The sequence below is a fragment of the Channa argus genome, chromosome 15 (genome assembly GCF_033026475.1).
Source record: "Channa argus isolate prfri chromosome 15, Channa argus male v1.0, whole genome shotgun sequence".
Lineage (NCBI taxonomy): Eukaryota > Metazoa > Chordata > Actinopteri > Anabantiformes > Channidae > Channa > Channa argus.
Window position 1 is genome coordinate 11,628,076 of NC_090211.1, and position 10,059 is coordinate 11,638,134.

General features: G+C 35.6%; 1 pseudogene; it reads right to left on the reverse strand.

The window, feature by feature from the left end:
- Positions 1-575: 575 nt before the first annotated feature.
- LOC137100506 (adhesion G protein-coupled receptor E5-like) lies at positions 576-9,297 on the reverse strand (annotated as a pseudogene).
- Between the last annotated feature and the right edge of the window lie 762 nt (positions 9,298-10,059).

The window sequence follows — 10,059 nt, forward strand, 5'->3', positions numbered from 1 at the left end:
AGGAAACCCATGCAGACATTGGGAGAACATGCAAACTACGCACAGAAAGGCCACAGCAAATTAACCTAAACAGCATAGTAGAGGAGTGGTTGACACACTTGCCCCACAACGAAGGTCATGGTCTTTTTTTGTTTTCTCCCACAGTTTTGTTTCCTGCCAGGCCATTTGGCAACTCTAAATTGCCCAATTGTTTAAATGTGAGAACAATAATCATTTAATATCATGCCAGATACCCTTATAACACAACATGTTGTAATTGGTAGTACTGCTGGAAATGTAATTAGATTAGATTAAATTAGATTCAACTTTATTGTCATTGTACATGTACAAGTACAATGCACCAAAATGCAGTTTAGGTGTAACCAGATGTGCAATAGCAGCAAAAGCAGGATATCCAGTTTTTGCATAAATAAATAAGTTAGCATTGAAGGCCTATATAATACTATATAATACAGTACAGGTGATCCTGGAATTTGTAGGTGGCAGTGAGAGACCTCAGACTCAGTGTGAAATGTGCATAAACACTTTTTCAGAGTTTAGATAGAGTGTAAAAAGTGCCAGATGCAGTGGTTATGTTTCAACATTTATGTTAATGAAATAACAGACACTCATGCACGGGGAAACACTGAACTCTGGAACATGATGCATTCATCATGTTAATGGTGTACCATTAACATTGTGCAGGAATTCATATCTATGCAGTATTATTGAAACTTCATTAAGGTCAAATTGAGGTATTAGGCCTAACTTTTTTATACTGTAATTGTCTTTTACATTTTACAGCCATACAACAATGTTGATAAAACAGATACACGAAAATACTAAAGTATATATTAACTGTTATAATGACAGAGATAAAGACTTTAAACTTTAAACTTTACAAAAACATTGTATAAAAGAACAAAAACTGAATATTAACTGAATATATCTGATGGTTCAGGTGAGCACCTTGCATGGCAGCAACTGTCAATGGTGTGTGAGTGTTTGTGAATGAGAACCAACACTGTAAAGCTCTCTGGATAAAAGCTCTGTGTAAGTAGACTACTTACTGTTTACTAGTGTTTATTGTCTATGCAAATTGGAAGAAATGCTGCTTCCACTGTACATGTAACATCATAAAACCAGATTTACTCTCATCAGCACATGAAGGGCACTGGTTACAACTCACATGACAAAGATGGAGAGAAATTGAGAAAATAAACATGTAGGCAAACAAGCATCAAAACCAATTTTGGGCAAATTCAACTGACTCGATGGTTGATGTTGCAGTGTCTTTGCGCTTGTAACCCATCAGCTTTTTTGGAAACCGCTACAAAACAGCTCCCCCTTGTGCCTGAATAAGTAACTAACAGCTGATCAATGTATTTATTCACAATTGATAGGCTAACACATCTGCTAGCATCTTTCAGGAAAAAGCATTCTTCAGAGCCTATATGACAACAGGGGGCTCTCTCTGTATAGAGAGTAAGTGATCACTGATAAAAAAAACTAAACACAATTCTAAAAACTCAGCTCTGGTCTTCCACCCCAACCGTCAAAAAGCCAAACACCCAGAACCACTAGTTCTCTAAACAGTTGGTTAAAAGACAACTTACTTAAAATAGAAGTTTACAGCCTTCACAGACCAATCTAATAAAAGCATACAATATATTAAAGCGTGCTAAATAATGCGGAAGTACAGTCAATATAAACACACATACAATCTATCTTAGTACTTATTCTGCTTTTTTTGCGTCAACAGTTCAAAAAATGTAAACAAACATTTTTCTCTATTGCTAGTTAAATAAAGTACCTGGATTACAAACTATATTATTTATAGGTTAAGCTAAAATAGTTTTTCCCATGGAAATTCTATTTCAAAAATGAGTTACATCATATATCTTTTGACGAACATCTCAATATCATGAGTTGTATTAATAGTTTTGCAAAAATATTTATAACAGCAACCAGATATAATCAGATGACAACTGACAACTCAGAGTTGTCCTTTAGGATGATGCCATTCATTTGTATTAAATCATAGTAAAGTTTGTAGTAAAAAGCTAACTTTTATAATGTCCAACATGGTGATACATGGTGAAATTACTAAGATTAAAATATTGTAAACAAATTACAGCTCCTCAGTTGTGAGATTTTCCTGTGTGTTGGGTGCTCTTTGATGCCTGAGGGTGACATAAGAGAAAAACAAGCCAATCAGTCTTAACAGATATATAATTTTGAAATATAATTAGGCTTTGACTTTTGAAAGGATCTTTAACATTAAACCATTGATGGGATCTGTCAGTCTCTTAAGCAAACCAAATAAACTAGAAGTAGATGTTATACTGTATTCACTCAGTACATTGTTCTAGTACAATATGATGCAAAAGTTTTTTGATAACTTTCTGCCGTGTATCCAAGTCAGTGTGGTGAAATTACTTACATGTGCTTTGCTGGAGTGAAAGCTGGAGTCTGATAGCTCCCCTTCAGTATAAACCAGACATTTACATACACTTCTCTCACCTTAAATCATTAAAAAACAAATTAGTTTTGAAGCTAGAAAAAGCAGGAGAGCTTGTTATGTATTTTTGAGAGGAGCGTGACCAACCTGCTTAGAAAACAGACAGTCCATTATAAGAAGTGAAACACCTTGAAGACTGCTAAAGATGGCAAACAGGTAAGACATGGCTATGGTGCCCTCCTCAAACTGAAAACATCCCAACATCCACATGGAGCTCAACACACAGCTGTACCACTGCTTTAATGACAAATATCCTGCAGGAGGTGACAAAGATAAACGTGAGCAAAATATAATGCACTTTTCACACTCAGTTACAGACTCAGTTATGTATTTCCACAAAGCAAATGTAACCCCACATATTTATTTACTTACACAACTGGCCAATACACAAAATCTATAAACGTTGTAAACCTGACTGCTACTAACTTACTTTATTTTCTCCAGATCATCCAGATAAAGGTTTGAACTTGTAAGCTTTTGTGATAATCCACACAGTGATAAGGAAAAAGAAAATGTTTATCTGAATGGAAACAGAGATGACATTTTAGACCGCATTGATGGTAATTTCCTATATTTATGCACAGATAAACTCAATATTTTGTTTTACTTACAAGCGTGATGATACAGAAAGGGCGAATGAAACTCCAGATGAATTCCAGGTTTAACCAACAGCTGCAATGCATATTGGAAGTTACACGTCGGAATAACCTGGGATTCAATCTTGAACTAAAAATAAAAAAGGATCAGAGACTTACTATGTCTTAGTGCCATATGCCTTGGCATTGACTAATGCAGAGATAGCAACAATCACAGCTGGGACTCCGTTGCCACCTGCCATCATGTAAAGGGGTTTGAAAGTGGTGTTAAATACCAGGACTACCATCCTGAAGAGTTAGATGCCCTCCAGACACATCCAACAAAATGCTGCCAGGCAGAAGAAATGCAGCATCCCTGCTACTACAGCACAGCCAACCTAATGCAGTGGGAAGAGAGATGACAATGTGGATGACAGCAGTAAAAAAAGAAAAAGCTAATAAACTTGCTGAACTGAACTTCTGCTATATTCAGGTATACAATGGCAGTCATGTGTACAATCTAGGTATTGTGTTTACAAAAGCTCTCTCAGTATTTACCTGGTTTCCTGTCTTAGAGATGCCTGCAAGGAAGATTAAATTGGAAATGAAAAGACTGATGCAGATGTGCAGGTGGATGGTGGTTCTTGGGCTTTGGATGGAGCGGATCAGTGAGAACGTCAGGATGCAGATGAACAGGCAAATCAGTGAAAGGGACAGACCCACCCAGGTGATCAGCTGTAATTCAAACTTGTTCTGTTGTGAGAGAGAGAATGGTTTTATATAGTACATAAAAACTATAAATAAAATATGTGTATCATCATATATGTAAATGAGAATAATAACCTCCATCTCATAAAGCGCCATGAGCACAGCAAAGCTGCTCAGATGGGTGCAGGAACACACAGTGTATTCCCGGTTGGACTCCACCACACTACAGCCACGAGCAGACCATGACCCTCCTTCCTCTGAGGAATCCCAGAATGCACAGGTGTGGCTACTTTCGACTGACTATTAAATAAAATAGAAATACATAAGTAATTTTTCCTGCAAGTTATGTTGATGAGCTTTATAGAAAACTTGATGCTACCTGTGTCAGGTGGTAGAAAGTCAAGTTTACTGGCTCTTTGAGGAAACTTGTGTTTCCGTTACTGACAGTGACAGTGACAACTTTCGAGTTGATCTTAAAGCTTTGGTTCTTCTCTGGTTTCATTCCACTATAAAAGCCATCTGCAATCCCTTCCAGGTTTTTGTAGCTCAGCAAGGACACGGTTGTAAAGCCTTTTAAAGACAAAGCAGGAAAAGACTTCATTCAGTGGACATTCATTACATCAGCAAGTCATCAATGTCCTAATGACAGTGGTTATGAATGATAAGTACCAGGATAATGGGGGGGATGTCCTGCAGCTGTCTCCAAATGGATGTCCAGCTGAGTTTTATTAGCTGATAAAGTCACAGTTCCTTGGGGTAAATCAGTCCCAGTTTGTACCAGCAGGTCCAGCTCTGGAATAAAATAAAATTACTGTTTTATGAACATGCATCGATATTGTGGTAATAATGTATATACTTTTAAGTTAAATCTATAATTTTGAAAAACAAACACAAAACCTCATACAAAACAATTTCACAATCTTAGGTTTAAACTAATTCTGGAATTCTGTTTGTAAAAAGCTATGATTGAATTGTGTACACATTTCTTAACACATTATATTTAACCTGTTTGAGTGAAGGATTTCTTTGTTCTTGGGGTTTTTATAAGAGGCCCTATGATTTTCAGAGCATTGTCCACCATGTCCAGAAAGATGGAGACTTTCCAGTTATAACTGAAGGATCCACTGGACAAGAGCTTGTCGATTGCAGACAATAGTTGCTGTAGTCACAAAAGAGGAGGGGGAGAGGAGGAACGTAAGCATGTGTGCAGAGAAACAGGACACAGAGGCAGACTTTCAGACTGGAGACAGGATCGTCTCAGGTCAACAAAACACATTTGTACTCAGAATCTAAACGCTACAATATGTGACAGAGCTTTAAGGGGGTATCATTTCTGTGCTTGTTGTGAAGAACCAGAAATCATTTCCTAATCGTGTCTAATATCTGTTAAATTACGTGCAAATATACCTCCAGTATTTTCTCTCCATTCAGCTGTGATGGACTCTTAGCCTCTGTAAGCTCCAGACAGATTTGTTTCAACTGCATCATGAGATTATGTGCAGCATGAAAGTCCTAGGACAGTGTTTTAGAGAAAATGAGACGCAAGAATGAAGCAAGCAGCATAAAACAGTTAAAAACAGCGATAAAACTGTTTGTGTTGTGGTGTTACCTCTTTTAGGTTGGTCATATCTTTAAACACTTCGCAGTTTAATGCTACAGAAACAGGAAGTTTGACTTATGAAATATGGGCTGACCATAGCATTCACATTATGTGTAATACTGAACAGCATTCATGAAAATGTTGTCTTTATATATTTCATTAAGAAACATCTCTGTTGTAGTGTTGGAAAAATTTGAGTGCTGCTGTGTTCTTACTGGTGAAGGGAGCCCCATTGTTGCCATAGTTAGTAAACCCTCTGTTGCATGTACAGTAATGGCTGCTGGCTCCATGATGGCAGGTTCCATTTCCACAGATTGTTTTATTAACTTAACATATGTCTCAAATGAAAATACATTATAAAGACGATCAAGATAAAGCATAAATTAATATATATTTAAGATAAAGGATAAATTAATCAACAAAAACAAAAGGCACAGTAGAGAGAGTCAAAACCTTTCACTTAAACAGCCTTTGGTTTAACCAAACTACACTTTTAAGAGTATTTACCATTTCAAGTCTTGAGAATAAACCGACCCATAAATCAGAACAGAAGTTGTTATAAAATATTATTCCATTTTCTGTAGACCAAAACAAAGCCTAACTTTTGTCTAATTTATAAAAATAAGTGAGACTCAATATTGGCCAAATATTCTATAATAATAGTAATATAAACATACTGCAGCATTGTGTCAAATCTCCCACCTTCACATTGCTCCGTATTGTCAGTGAAGTTTGTTTTGCCCGATTTCAGTACAAAGCCAGCATTGCAGAGACAATAATAACTGCCTTGTGTGTTGATGCATGTTGTATTTGGACCACAAGTATTTTCCTCTTGACATTCATCTATGTCTATATGAGGAGGGAGAAGAATTTTACCAATAAATGAGAAAGTAAACTATCACTAGGACATGTTTTTGTTTATAATTTACGAAATAAAGTAATAAAATATAAGTATCTTACCTGTACAATTAACATTACTACTATTGTTAAAAGGTTCCACTCCAGCAGTAGAATAGAATCCTTTTGAACAATTGCAGTGATACTTTGGAATGGTATTAGTACATATGGTATTAGGTCCACAGATGTCTTGACTTCCGAACACTCATTGATATCTTAAATCAAAAATATATATTCAGCATTTTTATATTTAAATAATAATAGAAAATGTTAAAGGCTTATTAAATATGATTCAGAGTCTCAAAATAAAAACTTACCTTTACATTTGTCATCGGTTTCACCTGTAAAATTTGCAGCCCCTTTTGATCTGAAACCTTCAGCACACTGGCAGTAGTAGCTACCATTTGTCTTGAAACATACTGCATTGTCTCCACAGCTCTTGTCCTCACATTCATTAACATCTTAATTAAACATCAGGAATTGGTTATTATTTAGATTAATAATTAGATAAACATACATTTGAAAAAAGTTGAAAAAGTTTTAAAGTATGACTTTTAAATCAGAATCCCAAACATTCCCAAACATTTCACAATCCTAAACATTTCAGTTTAGATATTTCAGCACAATGAACACATGGTGTTTTATGTTTTAATTATTTCATTTTTCATACCAATGCATGTGATTTTCATAACAGTAAATCCTGTATCGCAGGCTGATTCTGACAAAACCATGTGTAGAGAGGAGTACAGAGCTGAAAAACAAACAGGCGATTGTCAGTTTACAGTCCACGAACATGAATACATCTGCAATAGCACTCTTGATTTATCTATAGTGCACCAAAAGATCAATTTGACTATAAAACACAAGTAACATTTTGTCAATGCTTTACAAAAAAGGTAAATGACCTCATTCTATAATAAAATTTCCCCATATTGTTCAAACAACATCTGTGTCATAATTTAAAATGATCACACACGATTGTCTGGACAACTTAGTTTCCTGTCCATGACGAAACATCAACTGACATAGCTCAAGCCAAAAATAGCATAATACCTTCTTTACTGTGAGAGTGCAGAGTTAGTCCTTTGCTGTCAGCTAAATGACGATGGTGTATATGAAACAGGCACACACACTTGGTACATTTCCATTACAGTTTGTTGCAGGGGAAATTATATAAACTTTTTAAATGGAATGGTCAGACTGGGACACAGAATCAAAGAAGTGACACATTTTCAATGAAGAATGTGACTCAAAAGTACAGCTATCGCTAAAAGGAAACTGAATCAGTCCTCTTTGGACTTTTGGACATGTTGTACCATGCTCTGCACAGGCCTTCAGGTAATCATACATAAATAAGAATAAACTAATAAACTTCCTAATCTGACAGAAATGTTTGGTTTTGTCTGACTGATAAAAAGACTTTTAGAATCAAGTATCTCTAAAATGTTGCCAGTGTTGATCAGTGAGTCTGGGTCTCCAGAGGCGTTGAAGTGAAGCATATTTCTTGTGAAAAATTTAAGATTATTTTTAACCATAAAACCTTGCTTTATATACCCCATTTTAAAATGAATGAAGGGGCAAAAACAGAAATACTGCTTAATATAATGCAGTCCAGTAAAACAACAACACCCACCTCTATAACAAACACATACACAGTAGCTTTTTTGACAGTTTAAATCAAAAATGTAAAAATTATAACCTTGTAAATGTAGAATTCATGGGAGAGCTGCTGTATTGGATGCATTAGACAGTACAGTTGTACCTAATGCAGTAGCCATTGAGTGAATCTACATCTGTCCATTGCTGAAGCAATGTGGGTGTGGGGCATGAGGTAAGGCAGAAAACAATAACCCATTATCTGAGGGATTGATGTATTTATACATTTATCTACAAACACCACTTCCAGAAAAATAGCACTCTGCAAAATATGTAAAATACACCATCAACAAAAAGACAGAAATTTAAAAATACTTTCTTTGTAAAAATTGATGATGAAACTTTAAAAAAAAAATAAATTTTTTTTTTTTAAATATGTTCATTTCCAGCAACATTTGTCTAAAAACCTATCCGCCTGGCATGTTTACACCTGTGTATCTTCTTTGAACAAGACTTTGAATGCACTTGGGAACTGAAAAACCCAATTCTGACCATTTAGAAACCACATTCAGGATGACATAGTTATTTATAGTATGCTGTTTAAAAGTTTTGGCCTGTGTTGTCATATTTTTCACTTCCGTTTATTCAACAGGTGGAGGCTTAACTGAAGGTAGGCCAGTTTAGCACACAGACTCTATGTTTACAGAGCCATGCAGTTCAAAACACATGTTGAATTTCATTTTATTTTACTCTTAGGTTGCGCAAATATTCACTAAAGCAATTTTCTACACTGTGATGAAACTTTAAGACTTGTTGTAGCTTATCTGGATGCTGTTTTTATAACGATAATGATATTGAACTGTTGCCACTTAACCTCATTTTCTGTAAGATTTTCCACCCAGCTGTGTTTTGAGCATCTTTTTTGCCTCGTCCTAACCTTTTTGTCCATATAACTGTGTCAAATGATTTACATATCACAATGTTCTCCTATTATTTACATTACTGTATACATTTAAACCATCCCCACTTTTCTGAAGTATTTTAAACTTAAACATAAACTTTTTATATGTTGCCCATTAGATTGGGTGCTCTCACCCTATGACAGCTGTGATAGGCTCCAGCCCCACGTGGCCCCAAACAGGGTAAGCAGTTACTCATAATGGATGGGTACATGTTAGATATTTTTAACAATAAAACTGACATTTCATGTTACGCCTAAATTAAACATAGCAAACACACTTTGCAGTCTACTGCAGCCAGTTGGTTTATTTTATTAGAACATATTTTTGCAACCAGAATTTTTGTGTTAACATTTTCAAAACAGTTTTTTTATTCCAGCTAATGATCAAAGTAAAGATTATGGATGTGACTCACCCAGTATCAGCAGCTTCCAGGTATCAATCATGGTGAAGAGGAAAACACTGTTCAAACCAAGACAAAAAGTTACCAACCAACATCAAAACATTACTCACTAAAGTTTAGTCTTTTCAACTTTTCCCAAAGTTACCTGTTTGTTTCTACCTTAACAAAAGTAAAGTAAAAACATCCATTTACTAGTCAAGTAAATGGGTGTGAAAGAAGTACCTACAATCTTTGACTTCGCACCTCTCTTTCTGCTCCTGCCTCTGTTTCCTTTTCAAGTCTTCCTCATTTCTCACTGCTGAGGTAACTAACATATGTACCTAAATAGATATATAGATTTTGAGAGGAGGGGTTTACCTTTGACTAAATCACGCCTCAGTTAAAAAGGTTTTTAAAGGAGTACAGTCAGCAATTATTAGTTTTTGGGTATCTGTTGGGATGGTGTGATACTAAACAGGGCTTTTGCTTAGGTAATGTATGTCTCTCACAGTAATATTTTTGTGTAAACCTTAAAGTAATCACAAAGGTTGACCATATAGAAACATCAGAATAAGAACAAAGATGTCCCTAAGGTTGAGATAACGTACTGGTGATGGTGATTGTAACTTTGGCTGTACATGAGAGTGTGTGTGCATGTGTGCATCAAGGAGTGTGTGCACATGAGTATGCATTTATAGATGCTTCTTTGCACCAAATGCATGCTTTATATATATCTATTTATTCATGATTTAGCATCACATGTATGTTTTTTGTACTTCTATTTGTTTTTGTATATCACTGCAGCACTGCCCTTTTATCCAAGACATATTTCTCCCATGAGA